Consider the following 16080-nt stretch of genomic DNA (forward strand, 5'->3'; position numbering starts at 1 on the left):
TGGCTGGTTTGCCCTGAAGGGTGTCCCGGATCAGGGTGGGGGACCTGCTGGGGTGCCTAGCTAGCCTGGGTGAGGGGCTGATGGGTGTTTGCAGCTGGTCACACCCCCTTCAGGATGGGAGTACCCACTGGGGTGCCTGGCCAGCCTAGGTTAGGGGCTGATGGCTGTTTTCAGGCTGGCCACACTCCCTTTAGGGTGGGGGGGTCCACACTGGGGTGCCTGGCAAGTCTGGGTGAGGGGCTGAGGGCCGTTTTCAGGCTGGCCAAGCCACCCTGGCAAAAGAAGCTCCCAGACTCTCCTTTTCTTCTTTTTATTCTGGGATTTATTTACCTTCTATAATTGAAACTTTGTAGCTTTGAGAGGAGCTCAGAGCTGGCCAGGGAGGGCGGGAGGGAAGCCTCCTGCTTGCTCCAGCTCTGTGGCCAAGGCCGGCTGAAAGCAGTTATCTAGGGTTTATTTATCTCCTATAATTGAAACTTTGTTGCTTTGAGTTGAACTCAGAGCCCGCCGCTGCAGGCGGGAAGTTGGCTTCCTCCATCATTGGGGCAACCAAGCCTCCTGCTTGCTCCAGCTCCGTGGCTGCCAGCCACCATCTTGGTTGGATAAATTTGCATATAGTCGCTCTGATTGGCTGGTGGGCATGGCTTAAGGCATAGTGAAGGCACAGTCAATTTGCATGTTTGTCTTTTATTAGTGTAGATAAGAGATAATGAATTATAAGGGTTAACATCCCTGTTTTCTTTGGAAATGGTTTGGCTGATACTCAGCTTTGGGAGATTCATTGGCATGTTCTGCTATACAAGTAAGTGTTGGCTGGGGAAAGATGCTGATTATTTAACACTATTAACACTATTGTTTGACAGAAAGTTTGCGTTTTCAGTGTGAAAAGGTGCAGGATCTAGAAAACTGCATGATCAGATGTTAGAAGGGGTCCTTAGGGAAGGATCTCTTGCCAGATCAGCTTCAAATTGTTGAAGTTGGCTTTCAGTGTATACACAATCTATCGGAGTCTCCTGGCACTTCCTTCACACACTGTCACATGCTGAGGTATAAACTAAGGCTGCAGTTGGAACAGCACAACCAGATATATACTGTTGTCACCCCAGGAAACACAGACACTGAAAACATGGGACTACGTTTGGCTTAGAAGGAACAGAATTACATGTGACATAAAGCCCATTTTACAACCAATTCCTGATCTCCAGGAGTAATTTCTCTTCCTACTATAAGTTCCATGAAGTAAGAGATTTTGTTAGTTTCCTTACTTTTAATTGCAGTTCTCTAAGGGAGTCTGGCATGTCATAGGTTCTCAATAAATATCTGTTAAATTAACTATGGCATATTATAAGTTCTCAATAAGTATATTAAATCTACTCACATTTCAGAATGGGTTTTCTCTTTATTGTATACATTTCTCCATGTATCTGCTTTGAGGAGCTGGCTGCCTAAAGGGTACCCATATGGCCTGCTAAGATCTTTCTGTATGTCTAATAATTAAAGATCAATTAGCTATTTGAATTAACATATTTTTTTCTTAGAACTACTCTAAACCTTGGCATGATTTATTTCAAAATGTGTAAGGGATCAACCAAAGGACTTGCATCCATATAAGCATAACCAATGGACACACACAGTAGGGGGGTGAATGCCTGTGCTAGGGGGGTGGGGTGCATGGGGAAAGGTCAATGGGGGAAAAGAAGACATACGTAATACTTTAATCAATAAAGAATTTTTAAAAAATAGCAGTTAATTGATATATTTGTCTTTACCATGGTGAAATTCCTGGGTACAATATAAAATTGGTAGCTATATTTATTATAGTTGATCATAGAGAATTGCTTAAAATAGAGACTGCATTTAATGGAAGATGGATTTTTTGGTCTTCAAGATAATGTTCTGAATTTCTTATGTGCAGATTTTAGTTTACATTAAAAGGAACAGGCCTAGGCTTTACAAGGATTATGGAAAAAGAGAATCATGTGAATTCTGTGGATTTAGTTTGCATTGCTGTGGCCACTGGATTAATAATCACACTGGGAAATAGGAAGGCATTGCTCCAGGGAACCTGTTTATGAGTCTGGTAATTCTGTACTTGCTATTGTGCGAGGAGTGACTTCAATAAAACATATGAAACAGAGTTTGCCTTTTTCTAAAGTCAGAACAATATTTAAAAATGAAATTTTAGGTAGGTCGTTTTGGGTATTTTCTTTTTAAGCCTAAAATCGAATAGGTCTTTTGATGTACTTCCTTGAGTTCTGTAAAAATTCTCAGTTTATTGAAATCAATTAAGCAAATAATTTTTAGCCCACTAATGTAGCAGTCACTAGACCATAATTATTCAAAGATTAACAGGTCATGATTTCTGTCTTTAATTTGTTATTCTAAAGCAGGAAAAGCAAACACACACACACACACACACACAGAGAAACACATACACACAAACACACATGGCAACAGAAGAAATGCTGGCCTCTCATAAGAACAAAAGGCCACAGAGGAGGGCATATCAACTTCAACTTCATCAGGTGGGATCACAGATGTGGTAATCTTTAAATTAGGCATCTATATATATAAAAGGCTAATATGCTAAGTGTCCATCCAACCGGTAGCTGTGACTCACACTGACCACCAGTGAGCAGATACTCAGCGCAGGAGCTGCTGTGATGTGCACTGGCCATTTACAGAGAAATGGCACTGCCAACCTGGTGCCCACAAAGCAACACTCAGCTTCCCTCAAGTGGGACACAGGTCCCACCACCACCCTGGAGCAATAGCCTACCAAATAGCAGCTGGCACTGCTGAGACCTCATGGTGCAAAATGTGGCCCACAGCACAACCCAGCCAGGAGATGGTGGCTGTGGGCACCAGGTAATGACGTCATGTAGCAACACCTGGCTTCCTCTCCCTAGCAACTAGCCTTCTTGGAGATTCTTCAGCCCAGGAACACGACTTACTTTATAGCCAGCCAGGTGGAAACATTTTACACTTTAACCAAATATCTGTGAAGCATTTTCCCATGCCTTATCTCATTCGATCCTCACAGAAGCCCTACAATAGGAAGATAGGAGACTTGGTGGAATCCTCTTTTCTTTTCATTAGCCAGGAAACGGAGATATAGAAAACTTAGAAACTTGACCCGACTGAAAAGAAGTAAGAAATGGTGGACCTTGAAAATGACTTCAGGTTTTCTCACTGTGCAGAATATAGTCAAAGACTGATGCAGTTAAATATTTTATGCTTTGTTTTCCCTGTGTGATCTACAATGATAATCTGCTTCATGTTGATATTTACTGCTGTGTTGCTGACAATTACCTGAAAGGGAAGTTGGGGTGCCTCACTGGCCTGGAAAAAGTTGAGCTAAATCAGAAAGCAGGTCTAATTAAGCAAGTTTATTCTATAAATATAAAAGGCTAGGTGGCTGGTGCCAATCACACGCATGTGTTTCAACCTGTCATTGTCAATCATGAATTTGGTTGACACTTCTATTATAGAGAAAGGGCAAATAGCGTATTAAAATATTTCTTCTAATTAATTTTATTTCAATGTGCATGAATTCGTGCACCGGGCCACTAGTTGAAATATATACAGAATTTAACCTCATTTAGATAGTCTACAGATTGTGAGTGGGGTTACTGGCACAGAACAAATAATGGAAGCAAAGGAACAACAATGAAACAGGTGTGATAGGTCTAGCCAGGCTACTTAAGTGTATAAATGACAGAAGCATATTCCCATTGTAGTTCATGAGAAAAATTATGCCTTGTAAAATTTCAGGGGACATCATTCACATAGCTTACATGAACATACCTGATGGAATTGTGCAACACAGCAGCCCAGGATTCAGTCAGCAGGAAGTAGTCCAGCCATTTGAGATTACCTGAAGAGGAACTGTGGGAATTGAGTTCATAAATACATGTATTATGAAGTTTATTAGATATAGAGCTAGGGACTATTAATTTGAAAAGGAGTCTAATTAGTTCATAAAGATGAAAAATAAATAACTACGAATGCTTTTGAAAATTTTAATTCAAAAGCTAAATATAAAATTTGAGGGTATTTATATTGTTTCTGAAGGATCTAGTCACCATTGAGCCTGAAATGCATATTTTGGCACTTTACACAAAATAAGTCACAGGTATGATTGAGGATACTTTTAGGACTTCCTGGAGTGTGACGATGAGATATTATAAATGCAAACACTTGAGTTTCTATGTGAGATCCCCAGGGAAATTGGAAGATAGGGGAGTAGGAAAAAAGAGAAGGCACAGATATTTTAGAATATTGTAATTAAGATACAAAATAGCACCTAAGGTTTTTCAGGCAATTTTGATACATTAGTTCAAATATTCCTGTTTGTGCTGCAGTTCTTCCTCTTCCCCTTCACACCCTTTCCCACTGAATTGGATATTCTTCAGCTGCTTCCCAATTACAGAATATGTGACATTCATCTATTCAAGATAAAATAGCAGTTTTTAAAGTAGCAAATATAATCTTGTTAGAAGTGGGGACCTGAGACATTTTATGTGGTCATAGGTAAAGCCTAAGTAAGTAACAGCTGTCTGGTTGCTTCTTAAATTGGTTGTGTTCAGAGGACTGTGTGGGTATTGGTCTGCTTGCTTTCAGATAAATTATTCTCCTAATGGACTATCAAGTACTTGGACAAATCTATCAGTAATGCAGACCATGACTCCTATACTTTCCTGAAATGACTTCAAACCAATTTGGTAAATTATACCCACTATGAGAGTTAGATGACATGTCACAAAAGATCAAGCTTTTTGGTAAAATGTCATTTCTCTGCAAGTCTTATTTCTCTTTTAGAGATTAAAGTCTTTCAAAAGGGAAAGTGTATCATTAATATGTATTTTATCCATTATCTTAAAATTCACACAAAAAATGTTAGCACTCAGAAAGTTCAAAAACACTTAAGAATTGGATAATTTTCTTAACCTATGAGAAATTTCTTAAGTATTCTTTTTCCCCTATAATATTCATCTGCTATAAACAGGCAAGGTAATATCCAACCATAATAGAAGTAGAAAAATAGTACTATATCTTCCAAAGTAATAGCTTCTATTATTGGAACATTTCAAAAATAACAACAAAATTATCATTTTTTTTTTCTAGCTTTGAACTATACTTATGGAGTATATGTACTAAATTTAATATAAAAATGAAAACATAACTGTGCTTATGAGAGATCACATAGCAGTTTACTTGGCAAAAATATACATTTTAGGAACTATTTATTAACTATGGGACATAAGACTTAAAAAAATCACTTTAAAATATTTGTGAGGTGGTGCTTATTTCTCACTAGAAAAGTAATATATGTTCAGAGAAGGAATATTACAGAATGCAGAGAAAGGGTAAAACCTTTTAAAAGTCAGCATTTCAAGGGTTTTAGTATAAGATACAAAATTTTAAAATTTCAATTTAAAGAATAACTTGCATTCCCTTATTAAAATGGTAGTAATTAAGTAAGACGTAGATAGTGACAGTTGGAAAAATGTTCTCTTTCCTCTGCTCCTCTGTGAAATGCCTACCAATCTTTCCATCTCAGGAGAAGTCAGGAAAGGGAATCCACTAGGCTTTGTGAGAATAGTCAGCCTTAGCAACATGCATTATATAACTATGATATTATGCATAAAGCTTTATTTTCTTTACCATAACTGATTCCTAAGGTACCCTTTGAGTCATTATCATTTTTTCAGAGGAAAAGGAACATAAACTACATTATATTATATGAACAAAGAGAATTGGTATGGTAGGTATTATTGAGATGAAAGTGGTAAGTTGGGATTTATTCTTTTAAATGTTTGACAAAATATTTTAATGGAGCCATGCATAAGCATCTCTTGTCTCCTTAAAGCCTTCAAGTAGCAAAAATACCCTGATGTTTAAGATAGTTTTCACTACAATTTCTCACTGTATAGCTAGGATTTTGCTTTAAAGAACTCATCTGAAGGGAAAGAGAACAGTCTACCAATGGGATTAAATTGAAACAGACTTTTCATATTGCCTGGAAGAGGTGATTGTGATAACTACTATGACAACAAAAAGAAAAGAAATCACAACCAACAGCAAGGGCATTCTGACCCACTATCCTAGTTGTACAACTGGAGAGATTTTTTGTTCAACCTAGTTATTTTCATAAAGTGTATGGAGAGAGCTTGCCTCAACAATTTAACTAAGTTAGAAGTTAGAGTTAGCTAAAAACAATTTTAACTAAGTTAGGAAGGTAACTTGATAAGCTTCTTGGCTGGTATCTCATTATTCCTACCACTCTACCATAGGAATGCTGACAATAATGCTAAATGCTCATTTAATTACTTGCAAAAGGATTCTTTATGTTTCTCTGAGGTCACATGGCCTTTAAAAACAATGTTTAAAGCTACAATTATTTTGGATGAAGAAAAATCCCTAAGACATTATGATGAAGCGCTAAGAGCACAGACTCTGAAGTCACGATTGCTAGTTCTCGAACCCTAGCCTGCCACTTACTAGCTGTGACCTTGGGCAAGTTACTTTACACCTCAGTTCCAAACATTTGATGTTCTCCATTTGCCAAGGGAGGTAGATAAGGTATGTACTTACCTGATATTGTTGTTGTGAGGATTTTCTAACTTCACATGGTTTTTCTTTCTTTTTTTTTTTAAAAAAGAGGAAAAAAAGTTTATTCTTGAAGCTGTATCCAAGAGATTCCATAGTTTTTCTTTTATTAAATTAAAAGTCAAGATGCAAAATAGTATGTAGAGTATTATGCTTTCATTTGCTGGTATATATTCATACATTTTCTTAGAATGCTAAATTTTCTAATGAAAACATCTCCAGTAAATAGTATTGAAAAAATTGTATTGATGACAAGGTAGAGTTTATGTGTGCTGTTATGTGTTTATGTAGAAATTTACATTTTTATTATGTAAAAATCAGAATTCATAGATTATATAAAATATATCAAGCATAACAGTTGGTATACAATAAGTGCTTAATTTTTATTGTACTGCTTTTATCCTTCATTCTTTTGCAAGGGAACTAGCTGAAACTACTCCTTAATTTGGATTTTACAGTCCTATCACCAAATTTTGTAAAAATATTTCAAGTGACTACTTAGCAGATCTATAACAACACTCCAAGTTATAATAACAGAATTTAGTTAGAATGGCAATATATTTATCAGTCTTTTATTGTGACAGCAAAATATCTGAACAATTTCCACTGGTACCAGAATATGTAATCCTGCTATCCATTAGTATTTTCTATTTCCTGAATATTCAGTGTAATTTATACCATCATGTCTTTGCATGAATTATTTCTTCTGAAAATGATAGACCTCCCTGGGGAACAACACATCCTGCCTATACTTAAATAATACCATTACATAAGCAAGATTTTATAAAGAAGCTCATTTTATTAAATGACCTAATGCAAAAGCATATTTTCCCTTAACATAAAATATGCACCCCTCTCATAAAATCTGTATGGATCCTTTCTGAAAAAATGAAAGCCTTGCTTATCTATAGTAATTACCATATATTCATGTACCAACTTTTTAAAAAAAAATTAATTGATTTTTCAAGAGAGAGAGGAAGGGAGAGGGTGGGGAGAGAGAGAGAGGATGGGGGAGAGAGAGAGATAGAGAGAGAGTGAGAGAGAGAGAGATCTTTTGCCTCCTACACATGCCCTGACTGGGAATAGAACCTGCAACCATTTGGTGTATAGGTTAATGTTCCAACTGAGTCAGGAATCTGGGGCTCTTTTTCTTCTTTTTATTTTGGGATAAACCTCACTGTTTCTTTACCCCCTTATTATTCTGATTATCCTCCTAATGCACTCTACTTTTTAATACCCATCTTAAAATTAACATAAATGAAAATAAAACTTAAGGAGAGTGCAGAAGACAAATTATAACACTAGAGGCTACCATGTTGGGGGAAAATCTTGGTCTTTATAGCTCTACTAGAGGCCCAGTGCACGAATTCATGCATGGGTGGGGTTCCTCAGCCTGGCCAGAGATTCATGGCCGATTGGGGCCAGCCAGCGGCTGGGAGGGACCTTGGGAGGTTGGCTGGCTGGAAGGAGGGACTGTGGGAGGTTGGCTATGGGAGCACACTGACCACCAGGGGGCAGTTTCTGCATTGAGGGTCTGTCCCCTGGTGGTCAGTGCATGTCACAGCAACTGGTTAACTGGTGGTTCGGTTGACTTGTCATAATGTCTGATTAGGCTTTTATATATATATAGACTAGAGGCATGATGCACAAAAATTCGTGCAAGAGTAGGCCTTTCTTCTACCAGCTGCTGGCACTGGCTTCCTTCCGGCACCTGGGACCCAGGCTTCCCTCCGCTGGCTGCCAGCAGGCACCCAGGACCCAGGCTGCTTCCCTTCTCCAGTCACCTGCAGGCACCTGGAACCTGGGCTGGCTTCCCTTGGGTTGCCCACAGGCACCTGGGATCTGGGCGGGCATCCCTCCAGCCACCTGCAGGCACCCGAGACCCAGGCTAGTTCCCTCAGGCCACCCACAGGCACCAAGACCTGGGCTGGCTTTTCTTCTGCCCAGGCTTGATCAGGAAGGACGTCCGATCTAATTGGCATATTACCCTCTTATTAGTATAGATAAACTGTGTTTTATATCCCAGATTTGCAACTTACTGCTCTGAGAAATTAACTTAATTTCATCTATAAAATCATGAGGATAATATGTTAACTATAATGGTTATTGTGAAAATAGAATGCAATAATCCACGTAAAACCCTGCTGCATACCAAGTACTCCATTAACTTCACCAATTCCTCAACTTACTTGCTCCTTTACCAAGGAGAATTTACGTCTGAATTGTGAAATAACTCTTGTGATGTTTTACAGGTCACTCTGCTTTATTGATACATTTTACCTTTTTTAGCTTCTTATTTTTAAATAGTTTTGGAGTTATAGCATGGTAGTAAATACAGGACTGGGCATAAGTTGTGAATACAAGAAACAGAGTTAATTACTCTATTTCCATATGAACAACTGTAAACCAACTTTTTCCCATTCCTTTATAGTACAGGAAGTTCTTTTGTACCCTACAACACACTTTTTCTAAGATTTTACATTTTGTATAGTCACAGTGCATTATTCAAAATTAAGCAATTAATATTGGTGTGACACTATTAACTAAAATACAGATATTAAGATGTCACCATTTCCTACTACCATTCTTTCCTGTTCCAGGAATTGACTCTGGGCATGATTATACATTCATGGCAAATGTTAATTTTTAAGGCACATCTCAAGTTCTTTAATGATATTCTACTGATAAGCCAGTTTTCACCTGCCCTGCACCTATTTCAGAATTTCATTCTTTATTCTTATAATATTTCAGTTTGGTTGGTGCCCAGTGTTATTTTTAATCTTGACTCTATCATACATGACTATGTGGCATTAGCTACTCAGCTTGGCATGATGTGACACACTTTTTTTATTTTTTATGTCTTCAAACAAATTATTGACAACAAAGTTTGAACACGATGGACCCCAAAAGCTATTCCATAAAATATCTCTTGAGAAGAAATTGAGCCATAGAACCTATTAATCAATATTCTAAGTATTTTTATACATAATAAGATTGGGGCCAGAACAACTGAGCCAAAAGTGGGTTTCTGTAAATATAGTTTTCTTTGCTTTTTTATTCAATATGATATTTCTAATTATAGCTATCTTGGTATTTTTTATATTCGTTCTATTTATTCTATATTACTTTTTCAATGTTTTCTACTTCTTTTGGATTAATTGGATTGTAATTATGATTTTGCTTATGTCCACTATTGCCTTCTTAACTATACTTCTTTGTTTTATTAATGTTTTGGATGATTTATCGAGAATTTAAAACATACACCTTTAACTTACCATTGCATACCTTTAAATAATACTATACTGCTACATATGTGACATGACCTAAAAATACTATAATTTCTCATTCCCATCATTTGTGCCATTGTTGCCATATAGTTAAATCCCTTAATAGAGTATTTTCATTTAAAATGTTTGTTATTCTTTAAATAGATTAAAATGAGGAAAAGTTATTTTATACTTACTCACATTTTTTTTTTCATCCCCAACACTATTTGTTTCTTTGTGGAGGTCCAAATTTCTCACTGGCATCATTTTCCTTCTGCTCAAAAAACTCCCTTTAAATTTTCTTTATTATTATTATTTTTTAATATCTGCACTTCTTCAGAGGAGAAAAGAAATCTTCATGCTGTATTCATGTCTGTATGATATTTTGCTAGAAATAGAATTATAGATTGATATTTCTTTACTTTCAGTATTTGATAGATGTTGTTGATTGTCTTCTAGTTTGCCCTGTCTCTGAAAATAAGGTTGCTTTTGTGATTCTTATTTTTGTCTTCCATATACAATGTCTTTTTTCTGCACTTTGTTTTTAAGATTTTCTTTTTATTTTTGGTGTTTAACCATTTTTTGGACAAATATTGATCTGGTTTTGTTTGTTTAATTTATTTATTATTATTCATATTTTACCTTAGGGCTTGTTATACTTTTTGGATCTGTATAGTTACTGATTTTCATCAATCTTCAAATAATTTAGGCATTATTTCTTTAAATATAATTTTGTCCACCCCTGCGCCTTCAGAGACTTCAATTACATGTGTAGGCCATTTGATATTTTTCATAGTTATATTTGCTTTTCAGTCTTATTTCTCTTTGTGCTCCATTTGAATGGGTTCTATTACTTTATCTTTCAGTTCCCTCTTCTTTTTCAGTGTTTAATCTGTTTTAATCCCATACTGCATATTTATTACAGTTTTCATCTCTAAAGTTTCAATTGGATTCTCTTTTTATTTTAAATCTTTATTGTTGAAAGTATTACATATGTCCCCTTTTTTACCTCATTAATCCCTGTTAGCCTGTCCCTGGTCCCCACCCCTGACCTTCACCACTGTTCGGATTTTCTGTTCTTCCAGGGAAAACATCTTCAGTTTTTCTTTGTAGGTTTATATTTTCATTTACATTCTAGATCATGTTTACAATATTTGTAAGAGCTGTTTTAATGCCCAAATCTATAAGCTTCACCATCTCTGCTATTTTGAGGTCTGTTTCTATTTGCTTGAATTTTCCCCTGGCCTGGCTGATATATTTTTGCTTCTTTACATGCCTGATGAGGCTTTATTAGATGCTTGATCATTATTAATTTTATGTTGTTTGTTTCTGAATTTTGTTGAATTATTTTAAAGAGTGTTGGATTTTGTATTGGTACATAGATATGTAACTTGTGAGAGCTTGATCCATTCAAGCCTATGTTAAGCCTTGTTTGAACAGGTCCAACATAGACTTTCCCTCTGGGACTAGTTCAACCCCAGTTGTTAAGTTGTGACATGTCTACCCAGTGTTTTATTTTATTTTTTTATACGATAAGTCCTTTCTACTATGATCAATAAGAACACTAACTACTTCCAGCTTGTATTAGCTTTGACTAGTGATCAGCCTGCCAGTGGTTCTTTTCTTAGATTATGGGAGTTTCCTTTAATATATGCACATATAATATTCAACCAATGCCTCAAGTTATTCTTTTTAAATCTTTCAGTGTTCTTTCTAAGTGCAGTTCATTCCTCCCCTGTATTCTGCGCCACAAATTCTAAATGATTTGATCTTCACAAGCTCTAATTTCTGTTTCCAAATTTAGTGAGACAGACCACCAAACATTTACCTGGAAACTGCCTACATGCAAAAAGCTGGGGTATTGTAGAACATAGTTCACTGGTTTCCCATGTCTCAGGGATTTAGCCCAGTGGTGCTTCTTTTTCAATGTTTAAACATGATTATTTCATATATTTTTTATATTGTCAAATGTTTTAATTATTTTTGGTGAAATAGTAATTCTGAAGCAGAATTATAAAGCCTTCTTTTAGTGTGAACTTTTACAGGTCTAAAAATGGCTTTATCTGCAAGGAGGAATATCATTACTCATGTCATTAATTAACATTAATTTATTAAATTTAGAATCTAGTTGTTTAATCTCTTAAATTCAAATTACAGATTTTATCTTAATCAAACATAAAAACCAATTCAAAATGAATTAAAGACTTGAGTGTAGGCCTGAAATTATAAAACATCTAGAAAAAAAAATAAGAGATAAGCTTCTTGATACTGGTCTTGGAAGTGAGTTTTTGGATTTGACAACAAAAACAAAGGTAAAAAACAAACAAACAAACAAGTGGGACTAAATCAAACTAAAAGGTTTGTAGACAACAAAAGAAACCATCAACAAAATGAAAAGGCAACCTATGGAATGGGAGGAAATATTTGCAAGTCACACATTCAATAAGGGATTCATAACTAAAATACACAAGAAACTCATACAACTCAATAAGCAAATAAACAAATGACCCAATTAAAAAATGGCAAGGACTTAAATAGACACTTTCCGAAGAAGACATACAAATGAATAGTAGGTACCTGCGAAGGTACTCAGCATCACTAGTCATCAGGGAAATGCAATCAAAACCACAAAGCAATATCATCTCATACTTGTCAGAATGGCTATCACCAATAAATCACCAAACAAGTGTTGACGAGGATGTGGAAAAAAGGAACCCTCGTACACTATTGGTGGGAATGCAGACTGGTGGAAAACAATACGGAGGTGTTTAAAAAAATTAAAAATGGGACTGCTTTACAACCCAACAATTCCACTTCCACGAATATATCAGAAGTCTAGAACACTATTTTGAAAACTATATGCACCACCCCCATGTTTATTGCATCAGTATTTACAATAGTCTAGCTGTGGAAGTGACCCAATGCCCATCAATAGATGAGTAGATTAAAAAAAAAAACCAACTATGGTGCATATATACAATGGAATATTACTTGTTCACACACACAAAAATGAATGAAATCTTCCCATTTGCAGCTCAGTCAGAGAAAGACAAATACCATATGATTTCACTTATATATGGAATCTAAGGAGCAATATAAACAAACAAAACAGAAATAGACTCACCATACTCATTGATACAGACAACAGACTAATGGTTGCCAGAGGGGAGAGGGTTAGGGTACTGGGTGAAAAAGATGAAGGGATTAAGAAGTACAGATTGGGATGGTAACTGGGGTTCCGGGTGTGGGTTACCCGCTCCTGGTTTTCCATGCTCATCTTGGCTCCTGACCTGCACAAGATGAAGATTGGGGAAGTAAAGAGCACCACAAAGATGCAGCACCTCGCCTCCCACAGTCACATGAAGGGGCTGGGGCTGGACGACAGTGGCTTGGCCAAGCAGGAAGCCTCAGGGCTCCTGGGCCAGGAGAATGTGCGAGAGGCATGTGGTGTGACAGGAGAATTAGCCAAAGGCAAGAAAATGGCTGGAAGAGCTGTCTTGTTGGCAGGACCTCCTGGAACTGGGCAAGACAGCTCTAGCTCTCGCTATTGCTCAGGAGCTGGGACGTAAGGTGCCTTTCTGCCCCATGGTGGGAGTGAAGTTTACTCTACAGAGATCAAGAAGACAGAAGTGATGATGGAGAGCTTCCGCAGGGCCATTGGGCTGCGGATAAAGGAAACCAAGGAGGTTTATGAAGGTGGAGTCGCAGAACTAGCTCCGTATGAGACAGAAACCCCATGGGAGTGTATGGTAAAACCATTAGTCATGTAATCATAGGACTCAAAACAGCCAAAAGAACCAAACAATTGAAACTGGACCCCAGCATTTTTGAAAATTTGCAGAAAGAGTAAGTGGAGGCTGGAGAAGTGATTTACTTTGAAGCCAACAGTAGAACTGTGAAGAGGCAGGGCAGATGTGATACCTATGCCACAGAATTCGACCTTGAAGCTGAAGAGTACGTCCCCTTGTCAAAGGGGGTTGGTGGGGTTGTGCCCAAGAAGAAAGAAATCATCCAGGATGTGACCTTGCATGACTTGGATGTGGCCAGCGCCAGGCCCCAGGGGGACAAGACATCCTGTCTATGATGGGCCAGTTAATGAAGCCAAAGAGGACAGAAATCACAGACAAACTTCGAGGGGAGATTAACAAGGCGGTGAACAAGTACATTGATCAGGGCATTGCTGAGCTGGTCCCAGGTGTGCTCTTTGTTGATGAGGTCCACATGCTGGACAGTGAGTGCTTCACCTACCTGCACCAGGCCCTGGAGTCTTCTATCGCCCGCATCGTCATCTTTTTTTTTTTTTTAAATTGGAATAATTTATTCTAACAAAAGTACAAAGTATGGAAAAATTAGTGTGTTTGAATGATTTCAGAGAGTAGAGAAAGGTTCACACTAGCAGGTTGAGTGTTTAGCACCTTTGAACAGAGATATTCAGAGTGCGGACACGTGGCAGTCCAGGTTCCGACTGCCCAACAACGATCCGTGATTGGGGGTGTGCTAATCACAGGACAGTGCGGTCATTTGGGTTTTTCTCTGCATGTTGAGAGTGCCACAGAAAACAAAGAGCGGGAAAGCTGTTCACTGAATTCATGGCTGGTGGTTAGAAGATCGGAGAGAAATGTTGAGACAGAGGAGAAAGAGCCTGGGGGGATGATGTGGTCAGTCAGATGGACAGGCGCTGACGATGCAGTACATGGTCTTATTCTCCCATCGCACGGTGCAGCTCCCGTCAGTAGAGCTGTCCCAGAAGCAAGAACTCGCCGTGTGTAGTCCTGCTCCGTTCTTTTGCATAATTATACAGGTCACAATGTATTTGAATGGTTTTCCCAGCTTGGTGAGTTGGCTTAAAGTTTGTTCTACGACATTTGTGGTCCACTGATTGACTTTGCTGTGCTGATAGGTGTTGCCGCCCATGGCTCTTTCTATAGCCTCTTTCACAATGTTGCTCACTTCGTCAACAACAAAAGTGGTCTCTTCCGCAGTCTGGTAGTCTTCCATCTTCCCCTGCGCGTCGCCTCCGCCGCCCCCCCCGCATCGTCATCTTTGCATCTAACCGAGGCAACTGTGTCATCAGGGGTACTGAGGGTATCACCTTTCTTCATGGCATCCTCCTCAACCTTCTGGACGGAATGATGGTCATGTGAATCATGCTGTACACTCTGCAGGAAATGATACAATTCTTTAAAATCCGTGCTCAGATAGAGGGAATCAACATAAGTGAGGAGGCACTGAATCACCTGGGGGAGATCGGCACCAAGACCACTTTGAGGTACTTGGTGCAACTGCTGACCCCGGCCAACTTGCTTGCTAAGATCAACAGGAAGGACAGCATTGAGAACGAGCATCTTGAGGAGATCAGCGAGCTCTTCTATGATGCCACGTCATCGGCCAAAATCCTGGCTGACCAGCAAAATAAGTACATGAAATGAATCTTTCTGCAAAGAGACACTCCCAGCATGCCTGGGCCTGGGTACAGCCTGCAGATACAAGGCTCACGCCTGGCCTTCGGATCTGTTCCCCATCAGGCGTGGTTAATGGCAGGTTCAGTGTACTGTTTTCTTTTTAAGTTATCATAATTTCTCCCATGGTTGCTTTGAAGGAACCCTGCTTCACCTGGCATGTTTTATAATAAATCCTCATAGGATATTTTGATGACATCTCTTTCTCTTCTTTTAATTAAAAAAAACAAAAAAAAAACAAAACAAAACAACAAAAAAAAAACTTGGTATTTTAGAACAGTTTTAGATGTACAGCATTGTTGTGAAGTACAGGTTGTTCCCACATACTTCACACCCAGCTTCCCTACTGTTAACATCTTATAGTAGTAGTATTTGATACATTTGTCACAGTTAATGAGCCAATACTGATGCATTATTATACTTTATTCACATTTTCTCTCCCTTTTCTGTCCCAGGATCCCATCAAAATCCAACATTTCATTTAGTTGTCATTTCCCTTTAGACTCCTTGTGGCTATTACAGTTCCTCACCCTTTCCTTATTTACAATGATCTTCATAATGCTGATCAGGTAGTGTTCTGTCGAATGTACCTCAGTGGTTGTTTTTTAAAAGGATTAAAATGTACTAGTAATAAACTGATGCTGCATTAAAAAAAACAAAAAAGAAGGACAGATTGATAGTTACACAATAGTCATGGAGATGTAAAGTACAGCATAGCAAGTATAGTCAATAATATTATAATA

The 16080-nt window shown here is 37.9% G+C and overlaps 1 pseudogene across 1 annotated transcript; it reads left to right on the forward strand.

The window, feature by feature from the left end:
* Window positions 1–13177: 13177 nt before the first annotated feature.
* Window positions 13178–15307, forward strand: LOC308515388 (ruvB-like 1; annotated as a pseudogene). The gene is made up of 2 exons: window positions 13178–14189; window positions 14861–15307. The product of its transcript is annotated as a ruvB-like 1 (transcript).
* The last annotated feature ends 773 nt before the right edge of the window (window positions 15308–16080 follow it).

Source organism: Myotis nattereri, assembly GCF_964212035.1.
Source record: "Myotis nattereri genome assembly, chromosome: 3".
Lineage (NCBI taxonomy): Eukaryota > Metazoa > Chordata > Mammalia > Chiroptera > Vespertilionidae > Myotis > Myotis nattereri.